The sequence below is a fragment of the Hemicordylus capensis genome, chromosome 6, assembly GCF_027244095.1.
Source record: "Hemicordylus capensis ecotype Gifberg chromosome 6, rHemCap1.1.pri, whole genome shotgun sequence".
In the NCBI taxonomy this organism is placed as follows: domain Eukaryota; kingdom Metazoa; phylum Chordata; class Lepidosauria; order Squamata; family Cordylidae; genus Hemicordylus; species Hemicordylus capensis.
In genome coordinates, this window is record NC_069662.1 from 51,551,257 (window position 1) to 51,566,049 (window position 14,793).

The window sequence follows — 14,793 nt, forward strand, 5'->3', positions numbered from 1 at the left end:
ACATTGCAGTGGACAGCAGTATGAGCCTACCACAAAGCATTAAACAACCCTTTACTCACAGTTTCAAACTGTCGCATGTTTCAAACTTTCATTCCAGAAGTTTCATTCCATCGCACCATGCAACACTTCTACTGGCACAAAGCTCATAATCTAGAAAACATCCTGGAGAGCCAAGGTTACCTACCCCTGCTCTAGAGCACAGATTCTCAACGTTGGATCCCCAGATGTTATTAGACTTCCATAATCCCCAACCAAAGGCCACTGGGCTGGGGATTGTGGGAGTTGAAGTCCAGTATCATCTGGGGACCCATTGTTGAGAATCCCTGCTTTAGAGGATCTCAGGAGGTAGCAGTTTGTCTGCCTATTATTTTAATTAATTAATTAATTGTTGACTTTTTATACCACCTTTCATTAAAACAATCCCAAGGCAGTTCACACCAAAAAATTAAAAAGTCTATAAAAATTACACAATTAAAATATTAAGCTAAAAATATAAAAACATAGATCTGACTAAAAAGATTTAAAATACAAGCACAATATAACAATTCAAACATACAAAGCAGCAGCAGTAGAGTTAATCATATAAAAGCCTGGGTAAAAAGCCAGGATTTCACAAGCTTGCTAAAAACTGTGATGAAGACCGAGGAGCAAATAGCCACTGGGAGAGCATTCCAGAGTCTGGGGGCAGCAACAGAGAAGGCCCTGTCCCGCGTGCATGACAGCCGAGACTCCCTCATTGTTGGCACCCGAAGCAGAGCCCCCTCAGATGATCTCGTCAATCAGGCAGCAACCCTTGGGAGCAGGCAGTCCCTCAGGTATCCATGGCCCAAACTGTTAAGGGCTTTAAAGGTCAAAAACAGCACCTTGAAGAGGACCTGGAAACAAACTGGCAGCCAGTGCAGCTCTTTCAAAATGGGTGTGATATGATCCCAGCAAGCAGCTCCAGATAAAATCCTAGCTGCCGCATTTTGCACTAGCTGCAGTTTCTGAATAGTCTTCAAGGGAAGCCCCACGTAGAGCGTGTTACAGTAATCCAGCTGTGACGTGACTAAGGCGTGGGTGACTGTGGCCAGCTCTGCCTTCTTGAGATTATTCCAGCACCCTTTCCTGAAGATGCCAAAGGTTGCCACAAGCCTACCAGGTCCTGGGCCTTTTGTCACCTCATGCTGTCTTCACCAGCTGGCATGCCATACGGTACCTGCTGCCAAATCATCTCATAAACAGCCGCACACTACAGGACTTCAGGCGACTTTCAAGCAGGAAGGAAGTGAGCAAACGAGTGAGCAAAGGTCATTCCATCAGTAGCGACAGAGCTTAGAATGTGAACAAGAGGCAGGAAGGAGGACAAACAAGGGCTTTATGATAGTGACTTCCTGTGTCTGCAGTGTGCATCTTTTCTCGCCTGAAAGCATCATAGACTGCACCGTCAATAAGAGAAGGTGAGAGAACTGGAGGAGCAAGTTTCTACGCTTTGCCTCATTAGAGAGGAGGAAGAGCTCTTAGGCAGGACACAGGGAATGCTTCCAGAAGGCCAACAGCAGGAGTAGACTGAAAAAGAAAGATGAGATATCAAAGTGGGAGGAAAGTGCATAGAAGAAAGTGACTGTCGGGCAAGAGAGTCAGACTTCTAAACCATTGGAACTAAGAAACCACTCTCAGTAACTTCCCAATTAGATTGACTCTGGGCGCCCCAGTGGATGACCACTACAGCAGACTACGTTAGGTGGGAAGCAGGAATGGCTTTGTGATGATGAGGCCACAGGAAGAAACAGCCTCAGGAGGCAAATGCACCACATGGTGGCAAATGCAGGCACCGTACCTCACCCCATGCCCTATGTGGGCATCACTGCCTCTGTACCCCCCTATTAGCCCTGCCCGTCATATCCCTAGCCAGCCCCACATCCCTCATTACCCCTTCCCCCTCACTATCAGAGGGGGTCCAAGCCCAAAGTGGACAAGTTTGGTGCTGGAGGGGAAAGACAGTAAAGGGGGCGGAGGAAGAGAGAGCATTGGCACTAGCACAGTGACGAAGAAAAGAGGCTAGTGCACCGAGCTGCCAATGCTTAGAGGCATGCTTGCTGCTGCTTCATGGTGTGCAATCAGCAGTGGCACTCCCCATCTGGAGGCGAGGGGGGAAAGGTGACTGGGCCAATGAGAGCTGTGGGGCAGGGTCAACAAAGGGGTAGGGTGGCATCTGCACCAGCTGCAATCCAGGGGGTAGGGGCAGAGCAGCTTGTTGCTATTTGTCTCAAGGGCACACAGTAGGCCTGATGCTCAGTAAAGATGGTGATATGTTAATGGGTAAACCGCCCAGAGATGTAAGTTTTGGGTGGTATAAAAATGTTTTAATAAATACATGGGTGACAAAGAGAATCAGAACTCTCCAACTCCTATTTTGCCTTCATCTTCTTCCAAAAGGGGAATTGTGAGGTTGCACACAAAAGCAGCATGAATGGTGAGGGGGATCAGGATTCCAGTTCAAGACTGATAATGTGTTGTCCAGAAAACACCTCGCTACCTTAAATGGGCAAGGTTCAGGGCTGGGTGAATTGCATCCATAAGACAATTTGCTGATGTACTCTCGGAAATGTTGTCATCTTTGAGAAATCCTGGAGAATAGGTGGGTAGGGTGCCACAAGACTGAAGATGCATAAATGTTGTCCAGTAAGAGGGAAAAGGAGGATCCAAGAATCTACAGATCAGTCAGTCTGACTTGAGTACCAGGGGAAATACTAGCACTGATTGTAAAACAGTCACTGTATGCATTTTGATAGCAATGCTTGGATTTGTCAAGGATAAATTCTGCCTGACCAACTTTCTCTTTTTTAAAAAATTTGGATTAATAGTTCAATGGATTGTAGGAAAGGCACAGACATAATTTGATTTGATTTCAGCAAAACATCTGATAATGTTTGCCATTATCGGAGAGACCACATTACTCCTTTGCTGATGGAGCTTCACTGGCTGCCAATTGGTTTCCGGACAAAATACGCAGTGCTAGTTATAAAGCCCTAAACAGCTTATGCCCCGGGTATTTAAGAGAGTGTTTTCTTCAGTATGAGCCACACCGTCCATTGAGGTCATCTGAGGAGGTCCGTCTCCAATTACTGCCAGTTCGTCTGGTGGCTACACAGACATAGGCCTTCTCGATTACTGCCCCCAGATTGTGGAATGCGCTCCCTGTTGAGCTATGATCCTCCTCATCTCTGGCAATTATTTAAAAACATCTGAAAACCCATCTTTTCACCCAGGCTTTCCCAGCTTCTTAAAATTGTCTATTTTAATTATATGGTTGATTTTAAATTGTTGAATTGTTTTAACTTTTTATATGTTTTTTATGTTAACCACCCAGAGATGAAAATTTGGGCAGTATAGAAGTTTGATAGATAGATAGATAGATAGAAAGTGCTATTTTGGATCGCAAACTGGTCAGATGTGCACTGTGTAGCAACACTGTCAGGTAGATTCACAACTGGTTGGAAAACCATACTCAGAGAGTCGTTATTGATGGCTTCTTCTTAAACTGGAAGGAGGTTTCAAGTAGGGTGCCACTGGGCTCTGTCCTGGGCCTGGCACTCTCCAGTTTTATCAGTGAGTTGGATGAAGGGGTGGAGGGAATCCTCATCAAATGTGCCCCTGCTAACTGGGCAAAGAGGTACCTTTTAAAAGTGGTGATTCTCTTTATTTAGCAGGCGGGGAGCAACTGGCCCTATCCTTCCAGTGGCTGTTGCTGGTGTCTGTCTTACATTTCTTTTTAGATTGTGAGCCCTTTGGGGACAAGGAGCCATCTTTTATTTTATTTTATTTTATTCTGTCTATCTATCTATCTATCTATCTATCTATCTATCTATCTATGTAAACTGCTTTGGAAATTTGTTGAAAAGTGGTCTATAAATATTTGTAGTCGTAGTAGATGACACAAAACTGGAAGAGAGAGGGACTGACACGTAAGAGAGGGATCACATTCAAAATTACCTTGACAGAAAGGAAAACTGACTGAACTATAAAATGAAATTCAGCCGCACGGTCATCTGCCAGGGATACTCCAGCTCTGGATTTCCTGCATCAAGCACAAGGTTGGACTAGACGGCCAACAAGACCTCTCCAACTGTTATCTCACAAATTCTCTCTTTTTGCTTTCTCTGCTTGTGCATGTCCCCCTTTCCCTCCAGCTCTTCCCCTTTCATTGCAAGATTAGTCGGTGGTGAGGCTGGGACAGGGACTTTTGGTTTTTTTAATGTTTGCTAGCTGCATTGTAAGCCATGTTCCCTGTAAGGGGTTCCCAGATGTTGTTGACTACAGCCCCCATAATCCTCAGCTGCAGTGGTCTTTGGCTGGGTATTATGAGACTTCTAGTCCACAACATTTGGGAATCCTTGTTACAGGGAACACTGTTTATAAATAATGGCTGTCGTACAGTGCAGTGTGCCGCCCGTGGGAGAGTAATGCACACGTAGCCTCAGCCAAGAGCCCATCCTCACTGTGCAGTGGTGAGGGCTGCTGCCTGCACACTCAGATGTATGTCATCATTGCTGCGCTGCAACCACCACTGGGAATAATGGAGGTGGGAGTGCAGCTGCGATTACGCACACTTTTGTGCGCACTCAAGAGCCCCAGCTGCCACTCACTGCAAGGACAGACGCAGCTGGGGCTAAAGCAGCCACATGCATCCATGGGCAGCACACTGCACTGTATGTTAGCTACTAACTGATGATGATGCATTGCTCCTGCAGCCTGAGTATCTGCTGCCAGCATCCCTGGCTCCCACTACTGATCCCATTGCTGCTGGCAAGCAGCCCAGCCATGGCTAGCAGCACTAGCAATGATGTCGGTCAGGAACACCATCAAGCCACAGGAGGGGCCAAGTTTGGTGGGCGGGGCTGGCCTGAAGAAGGTGCTGGGGTCATGGAGAGAGCTCCAATATCCCTGCCAGTTGCCTATAAGTGGGCCCAGGGAAGAAGGAGTGAGAGAGGCAGGAGAAGGGTGGAGAGCATGAGATCAACCTAGTATTTTGATGCTGTAATACTAGTGTTTTTCAGTGAAATGACATGATATTTTAAGGCAGTGTACTACCTCATTACAACTTAATATCTGCCAAATTTTAGAAAGATTGGATACAAGGGCCCCATTTTACAGGCAATTTGAAAATACTTAGTGTAGTATAAGATTTCAAAATGAGAGACCCGGGAGCTTTTCTTCATTCTTGTAACTTCTGTGTTTTCTGTCCTATTGACATGAAATTCTTACGCACTATTTGGCCCTTGCAAAGGATCAAAACTTTCAAATTTCAAACACGGGGCAAAGGTTTCTCATTTTATAGGCAATTTTAAAAGGCACATAACTAATAAAACTTTTCATTGACTTCAGTGCAGCACTGTGTGCAGGGCAGGGTGTGTGCAGAAGAGCAGGGGCAACAAGAATTTCAAATTGTAGGAGATCTGGGCATATTCAGCCAGTTTGAAGGACTAAATCTTGACTGGATGAAAAATCACAATATGTGCATGTGCCTAATGCTTGACTAACAAGCAGAAGTTTGCTGGTTCGAATCCCAACTAGTACTATATCAGGCAGCAGCAATACAGGAAGATGCTGAAAGGCATCGTCTCATACTGCGTGAGAGGAGGCAATGGTAAACCCCTCCTGTATTCTATCAAAGAAAACCACAGGGCTCTGTGGGCGCCAGGAGTCAAAATTGCCAAGAGTCGACTTGACGGCACACTTTACCTTTAAAGATAAATTGGGCTGGCTGTTGGAAAATGCTGTGCTCTGATCTAACAAGGCAATTCTTACATTCATAATGTGTTGTGCAAGCCTAAAATACTGAGTAATTTGAACATGCATTCTTACTATTTTGCTAATCTGAAGGCCTTTCAGGAAATACATGGCACGACCTTCAACTCCTAATAGATTAAGGAGAAATGTGCACTGATTATTCAGCTACAGGTCAAACTGAGGACCTTGCAAATTTACAGGAAATTACCTTTCCACTAATATAGCCAACTCCGCATTCCTTGTCTGTCCCACAATCCTGTCCTGTTCTCCCACTTCACTCCACTTGGAGCCCAAAGAAAGCTTGAGCAGCTCAGAAATGAGGCAAGGGGCAAAACCCCTGTTCCATTGGACCCACGGTTCCGCATTACGTCCGAACTGGGCCATTGCATTGACTTCCATGAACAGGTTATTCTAGCACAAAAAGATCTTCACTGGCTTGAAACAGTTCATTTCCAGGCTCAATGCAAAGTGCTGGTTTTCACTTCTAGACTAACTCTGAGCTGTATAACTTCGGCCCTCCAGATGTTGTTGGACTACAACTCCCAACATTGTCAGCCGCAATAGCCAATAGTCGGGGATGATGGGAGTTGTAGTCCAGCAATAGCTGGAGGGCCACAGTTGTGCAGCCCTGCTCTAACTGACTTGGGGCTGAAGTGTCTACAGGACTTGCCACGCGGCTCTGTTTTTCAGACGCTTATCCACCGCTGGCTTCCCAGCCTGGCCAGGAACGCGGCTCCCTGTCTTTTAAAGCAGGGAGAGTCACTCCTGGCCAGGCTGCAAATGTGGCGCAGGCCAGAATTTGCTTGCAAATGGGGCGTGTGGCCCCATTTGTGAGTGAAACCACGCCCCCTGCATCTAACATCAGGCGCAGGGGGCGTGGCTGGGGCACCAGGCATGGCCCCTGAGTGCATCGGCCCAGGTTCTTTGAGCAGGGGGAACCCCACACAATGGTGGCTCCGCCCCTGTGTAGGCCAGGGTCTCTTCTGTGGTGAAACTCTAAGCCAGGCCTGCTCAACTTAGGCCCCCCAGCTGTTTTTGGACTACAGCTCCCATAATCCCCAGCCACAGTGGCCAATAGCCAGGGATTATGGGAGTTGTAGGCCAACATCTGCAGGAGGGCCGAAGTTGAGCAGGCCTGCTCTAAGCAAAGTAAGTGACCTTAGGCAAACTGCTGTATCTCCACTTCAAATGCTCCCCATCTGCATTAAGAGTGGGATAAGACTGACCTACCTTACAAGGTTGTTTGTAAGGATTACAGAAATACAGTTTGTGAATCTTTTTGAACCCTCCCTCTCTCAATACTAATTTTTGTTTTTAGCATGGGTTAATCCTGGATCCCATCAAGGCAGAGGGATTGAACAAAAAGAAGATGATCAAGTGAGCTAACCAATCTATGTGATCCCTTCAGTTTAATTTGCCAAGCGGACCAAGCAGCTCCTCTGCTCTCCCACCAAAGTAGGCCAATGGATCCTGTCGCTTTGTTCTCATTTCTGAAAACTGAACTTATCTGTTTGTTTGTTTTCTCCAGGTGCAGCAACCTGGGTACACCTCCCAAGAAATCTGGGTGTGTGGAGGCAGAGTCACACCAGCAAATTGGCTCAAATAGCTGACAACAGCCAGGAGCATGGAGCAGCTAGGCGGCAGGGCAGGGGGTGGGGGAGAAATAGGTTTGTGTTGGAGGAAAAGCTGTTGTATTGTAAACAGGATAGAAAGAGATTGAGACAGCCTCTCAGGGCTTGTCTGATGTGTCCCCAGGTCATTCCTGTGTGGGATCCTTGCCAGCAGCATCTACATGGGGGGAAAAGGCATTGCACATTAGCAGGGCTCTTGTTAACGTTGAGGGCAAAGGTTACAATTTCCTCAGTCTGAGTGATTTGCAGATATACGATGCATTCAGCAGAGCAGAGGGTGGGCTCTCTACTGGCCCTTCAGAAGGGTGAGCTACCTAACGTTTCGCTCTCAGTAAAAATCCTTCACATCATCCTTTTACCAATTCACCCATTAAATCCTTCACATCATCCTTTTACCAATTCACCCACCTACAAAAATGTTTCCCCTCTCCTTTGTCTTTGATGCCCAGGAAACTTTCGCTGATTGGAAGTAGCAGCAAAGGGCTTTCTTTTCTATCTGAGTAACATTTAAGCAAATCAGATATGATTTACTCATCTGAGGACACAAGAGTTGCTATGCTGAATCACATTAGAAGACGATGCAATCCAGCCCCACTTTGCACTACCCAAAAGGCAGGACCACACTCACATACTCAGACAATAACATTGCCAACTATGGATTCCAAACATTGGGGCATGCTGTTGAGCCAGTGTTTTTTGCTTCTGACAGGAACCAGTTCTTTTCCAAACCTGGATCTTGGAGCATCTGTGAACATGTGTAGCATTCCTTTCCCTTGTGAGTGGAATCAGCTTCTGCTCCAAAACACCGTCTTTCAAAAGATGAGATAGGAAACAAGGAAACCGTTCTCTCTTTTATAGCCTGCCTCATCAACGAGTAGTATTAAATGGTTTTACAAATTATAACACACTAAAATAAATCATACAAACTCATAAACAGACTTTAAAATATAGCAACCCTAAACAAGAATTAAAATAGGAATTAAAACCAAGTGACCACCATCTGACGTCCCACAACCTTTCCAAAACCTTCTCTAATAATATGGTCTATCCACTATGACAGGGGCAGGCCATGGTGTGGCTCTCCAGAACTAAACTCCCATCATCCTCAGCTATAATAAATTGTGACTGGGGGTGATGAGAGTTGTAGTTCAGCAATATCTGGAGAACTGCATGTTGCCTATCCTTCTATGAGCTGCTGCATGATGTGCCTCTGAGGGTTTTGAGAAAAATGTGTGTGATTTACCCCCATTCATTCTTTACAAACAATGCAAGTAGCTCGGCTCTTGACCTCATGCAAACCTAATGGACTGTGCAATTGTGTCCCCAGCAGTGATCAGGCAGATGTAACTGGGAAGCTTACAAGCAGGGCATAAAGGCATTAATTACCCTTGTTGTTTGCTCCCAGCAACTAGATAATTAGAGGAATTTGTTATTGTTTTGCTGTCAGTGTCGACTCCTGTTTACCACAGAGCCCTGTGGTTTTCTTTTGGTAGAATACGGGAGGGGTTTACCATTGCCATCTCCCTCACAGTATGAGATGATGCCTTCCAGCATCTTCCTATATCGCTGCTGCCCGATATAGGTGTTTCCCATAGTCTGGGAAACATACCAGGGGGATTCGAACCAGCAACCTCTTGCTCCCTAGGCAAGTTACTTGGAACACAAAGGTTGCATGTGGTTAATTACCAAACATCTTTCTCTGGTTTCTTTGAATAGAAAACAACATTGTTTCAAGAAAGCCCCAATCTTTCCAGGAAAGTTGTAAGACATGAAGTGGCCCTTACATGGCTGTTCTTCTGGAATTTGATCCAGACACAAATGTACCTTCTGAGCAGCTTTTCTTAAGCTGTCTAGGAAACAAGCATGCCTTCTTAATACCAATAATTTTATAGCGTTTTTGAAAGCGAAGGAGTGCAGGTCCTGGGGGCACAGTGAAGGAGCGAGGAATTTTAGTTAAGTGCTGGATCGATGCTCCTTACTTGGTTGGTCCCCCTTCGGGCCACGATGGGGCCTACCTGTCCGAACGTTGACGGATTCACTCTTACACAAGCCAGAGCTCAGAAAATGCCTTGAAGCCCTGGGCGGGGGCCAGGGAGGGTGGAGAAGGAGGAGGAGGGAAATGAGACAAGTGGTGAGACCCCCTCCAACAAAATTCTTCAAGTGACAGGCAGCTTGTGAGATCTCAGATCTACCCAAGACTTTTGGTGTTTTGAAAACGACATGGTGGTAGAGTCAACTTCTTCCACACTCTCTTCTTCAGGGAACCATTTCCCCTCATAGAATCTGGTCACGGGGGAGGAATGAAAAAGCCATCTAGCCCAACCAAGTTTTGTTTATTTTTATGTCTGCCACATGGGAGACCACTTGGAAAGGCTTTCCTAATTTGAAACTGACCTTTTGCACTCTGATACAGTTGTGATGAATGCATGGAGGGAAGAGAAAAAGAGAAACTGCAAAGGATGGTTGGGTTCTTGCATGATATGTGGCACTGTTAGGTTTGTTGTTGACAACTCTGCTATTTTGGGTCAGCTTGACTGGTGTGGAAAACTGTGTCTTGATAGACAAACATCTCAGGGGTCCACAGTGCTCAAGATACAGGGAGGTAGAGGGGCCTACCTCTCTACCTTTTGTAATGTCTACAGCCCCCTTATATTGGCAGGGGGGAATTATTTGGTTAGAACTGGAGGGTTTTTTTAAAATTTTACATTTTATATCCCGCTCTTCCTCCAAAGAGCCCAAAGCGGTGTACTACATACTTAAGTTTCTCCTCACAACAACCCTGTGAAGCAGGTTAGGCTGAGAGAGAAGTGACTGGCCCAGAGTCACCCAGCAAGTCTCATGGCTGAATGGGGATTTGAACTCGGGTCTCCCCGGTCCTAGTCCAGCACTCTAGTCACTACACCACACTGGTGTACTACGCCACGTAATCAACAAGAGCCCTCTCCCCTTTCCCCCTGGCTCAGAACATGCATAAAGTGGACAAGGGCTATCCACTGCCTAGAAATACTGCTCCTTTCCCTTCACACTACACATTTAGTACAGTTGTACTGGAGTAGAGAAGAAGTTTTTATTTTGACATCCACTGTTTCCTCTAGCATTTATTTTTCCTGTCTTCATCATGGCTGATCATCAAATATCAAACACTGATAATCAAACATCATTGTCCCCTTTGCTAAGCAGGGTGTGCCCTGATTTGCATTTGAATGGGAGACTGTATGTGTGGGCACTATAAGATATTCCCCTTAGAGAATGGGGCTGCTCTGGGAAGAGGACCTGCCTGCTTGCATGTGGAAGGTTCCAAGTTCCCTCCCTGGCATCGCCAAGATAGGGCTGAGAGAGGCTCCTGCCTGCAACCTTGGAGAAGTCACTGCCAGTCTGTGAAGAAAACACTTAGCTAGATGGACCAATGGACTGACTCAGTATAAAGCAGCGTTCTATGTTCCTATGGTTGTATGGATAGGGCTGTCACTTTACAATCCATCAGACACATCCCTGTTGCAGTGGGGAGAGAAGGCAGTTATGGCTGGTCCCCTTGTCCATTTTGTATCCATTTCCCTTTTACCTGCTGGGTAACACACCTGGGTTTCTGCTCTCACTACAGCACGTAAGACAGGCTGTTGGTGATGGCAACAGGAAGGAAATGGGCAGGAGGAGTTGCAACTTTATACTTACTCTCCCAGCTGCATTGGGAGGTTGAAAAGACTCTTGTCTAGATTACTAGGGTGGGATCCCTACTGATAGACTACTGTCAGGGCTGAATTTGTGCTGTTTCCAGTGCTAGTTCTCCAACCTGGAACCAGGGCTGGCAAGAGCAGCAGCTGCCCACCAGGGAGGACTGGACCCAGCCAGAAACTGGCAGCTAATGGCTGTGTGCCCCTCCCCCAGCCTTTCCTTGGCAGTAGGTGTGGCTGTAGATATAGGAGAGAAATAAATGTGCACCATCACACTTGCTGCCAAGATAGGGGAGGGGGCCCACCAAAAGGCACCTTGCCAAGGTCCCCAGATGGGCCAATCCTGCCTGGAAGGTACAGTATGTTATCAGAGCATAGGAAGGGTACAGAAAATATTTTGTTTTGACACTAACTGCAGAGAGTTCCCATGCACCAAGTTTATGGGGAATGGTTTCCAGACAGAGGATGGGACCCTTTGTAATAGTCAGTACCAGGGACCAAATCTGGAAGGAAACCTCTGCACACAAAGCGGTGCTTTTATGATGAAGCTGTGGCTCTTCCCCACTGAATGAGAGTCCATGAGGTTCTGAGGGACTTTGATATTTTGGATTAAGAGGGAGAACTCTTAAAAAGAAGTAGCCACCTGATGGCACAGCGGGGAAATGAGTTGATTAGCAAGCCAGAGGTTGCTCGTTTGAATCCCCGCTGGTCTGTTTCCCAGACTATGGGAAACACCTATATCGGGCAACAGCGATATAGGAAGATGCTGAAAGGCATCATCTCACGCTCTGTGGGAGGAGGCAATGGTAAACCCCTCCTGTATTCTACCAAAAGAAAACCACAGGGCTCTTGTGGTCACCAGGAGTCGACACCAACTCAACAGCACACTTTACCTTTTAAAAGAAACTATTTTTAAAAGAAAAAGGAGTCTACTGGGTATTAAAAATGTAGCTGCATCTAATTACAGTTGCCTCTAGGCTGAAAGTGTTATGTGAAAGAAATTCAACTTCTTATCGCTTCTATAACATGAATGGGGCTATTAGAAACAGGTCAAAAGTTGAAGGCATGCTGTTGGGCCAGCCATTACTCATGACAGACATTACAATACAGGGCTGGCGTACTGGGGTGGCTAAGAGATGGAGCTGTGAATCAGGACTTCCCTGGTTTGAATCTGCCATGAACTCACTAGGTGGCCTTAGGCAAGTCATTCCCTCTCAGCCTCAGCTGCAACATAAGGGTGATAAAAAATACTGACTTACCTTACAGGGGTGTTTAGGATAGCAATAGCAATAGCACTTACATTTACTGTATATACCGCTCTATAGCTGGAAGCTCTCTAAGCGGTTTACAATGATTTAGCATATTGCCCCCCAACGTTCTGGGTACTCATTTTACCGACCTCGGAAGGATGGAAGGCTGAGTCAACCTTGAGCCCCTGGTCAGGATCGAACTTGTAACCTTCTGGTTACAGGGCAGCAGTTTTACCACTGCGTCACCAGGATGACGTCAAGATAATTCATGTGCCCCTTGAAAAATAATAATTGGGAAGTTTTCCACACCTGGCTTTTAGCCTGCATCTCCTCCAGAATGGAGGGGGGTATATATTCACATTTTGGCCAGATTTACCCCAAAGTCCCTGCAAGCTATCAGCGAGCACTTCACACACAATTCTGGTTTTTCACTGTGTGTTTAAATGTAGCCCGATTTATATCCAGGGTACAAAAACCCACTTTTTGCATCTTTTTTGGTTGGGGGGGCAGCTTCAAACTCACATAAAAGCCTCGCAGTCAACCTGCAGTAAAGTCTGATGTTTGGGAAAGCTCACAGAGCATTCAAATACTCATTATTATTACTACAGCTTTTCATTCATCGGCACCATTTTCCTAATAAGATGCTTGTGCTTGTTAGCAATCATTGAGCCAAAAAGGATTTTCTCCCATCACCGAATCTCCATGCTTGGAAAGAGCTGAGCTAACTCATTGAATTTCTACCTACCGAGTTGCTGTTAATGACTCAGAATCTCTGTCAGGTGAGTAGGTAGAAATCCAAAGTCTACCCATTGGCCACTCTGAGGGCAGCAAGGGGGGTTGCAATGAACCGACAGTGGCTTCGGCATGCCCCCAAACCTTTAAAATTGACTGCTACAGTGGTCTGGAACTGCACTTACGAATCCGATGAATATTTATATGCCACTTTCCAACCAAAAATTCGCAAAACAATTTACATAGATATAAATAAATAAAATGGCTCCCTGTCCCCAAAGGGCTCACAATCTAAAAAAGCAACAGCCACTGGAGGGATGCAGTGCTGGTACTTGAAATGCAGGTAACCACCTTTCCTGATGATGCGTGTGGATCACTGGAAGTGTATTATATCAGTGCTGCAGCATCTGTGCATATTCTGGCAAAAGGGGTGCTGCTGGGCGGCCTTCACAGTGACCCACCAAGCCAAAGCAAGCTTGCTCACCAGCTCCATATGGTGGTCCTTCATGGATCCAATCAGCCCCTTTTTGATGACAGGTTTGAAACATGGCCCGTAGTCTGGGTGTTGCTTGGTGGGTTGCACGTTGTGCAGGTTTGCTTAACTCTGTGAATTCCTACATTTTTAAAAACTGAGCCAGACATACCTTTGATTCTGTATGGTCACCTAAGAGAGGGCTCTGAGCAGGATCTTTCGTTTGCCAAATAGAAAGGCCAAGGCATGTAGACAGACGTGATCAGAGATCACCTTCCATTTTTCCTCAGAAGTACAGCAAACCCCAATACCAAGTATTTTCCAGGAAAAAATATAACTTTTTTTTTAAAGTTACTGGCTTACATGTTGCAACTGAGATAAAGCGATTGTTTGTAAATAATGTATCTAAACCACACTGAAGAAGGAAGTAGAAAGATAAGATAAGATAAGATAGATAGATAGATAGATAGATAGATAGATAGATAGATAGATAGATAGATAGATAGAATAAAATTACAGTGTTTTATTACATGCTAGCCTTTCAAAGAAATTCAAGGGGTGGGAGGGGAGTTGGTGGCTACCTGTTTCTTGCAGTTTCCCTTGCTAACTGAGCAAAGAGACACCTTTTTAAAGTGGTGAATCTCTTTATTGAGCGGGGGAGAGCAACTGGCCCTATCCAACCCCAGCACAGCATCCCTCCAGTGGCTGTTTTTGGTGTCTGTCTTATGTTTCTTTTTAGATTGTGAGCCCTTTGGCGGCAGGGATCCATCCTTATTTATTTATTTTTATTTCTCTATGTAAACCGTTTTGGAAACTTTGGTTGAAATGCAGTATATAAATATTCTTCGTTGTCGTCGTAGTAATTTAGGAAAATATCCCTCCACTTGGGCCCTGTCTAGCTACAGGTTCAGTAACATGCTCCCAACCTTCTGTGGCTCTGTCTATCAGGGTGCAAGAAAGAGTATCCCCCACTGCTCTCTTTCCCAGCATCACACCTATCAACTTGAGGAGGAGAAGGACCAATGGAAGGATAGGGTTAAACAAGACTCAACAGAAAGCACAACATTTCTCCTCACCCTTATACCCAGCCATCTAATGACTAGTTTAATGACAAGCATAATATCAGGTAGATCACAGAAATTCTCAAGTGTCTAGGAGATTGGGATAATTAGACTTCATTCTGGGTTGGTGACTGTTGAGCCAGAGCAAGTGAACAAATAAGAAGAGCCAGTGTGGGCCAGACTAGACTCTCATGTGGACCCTTC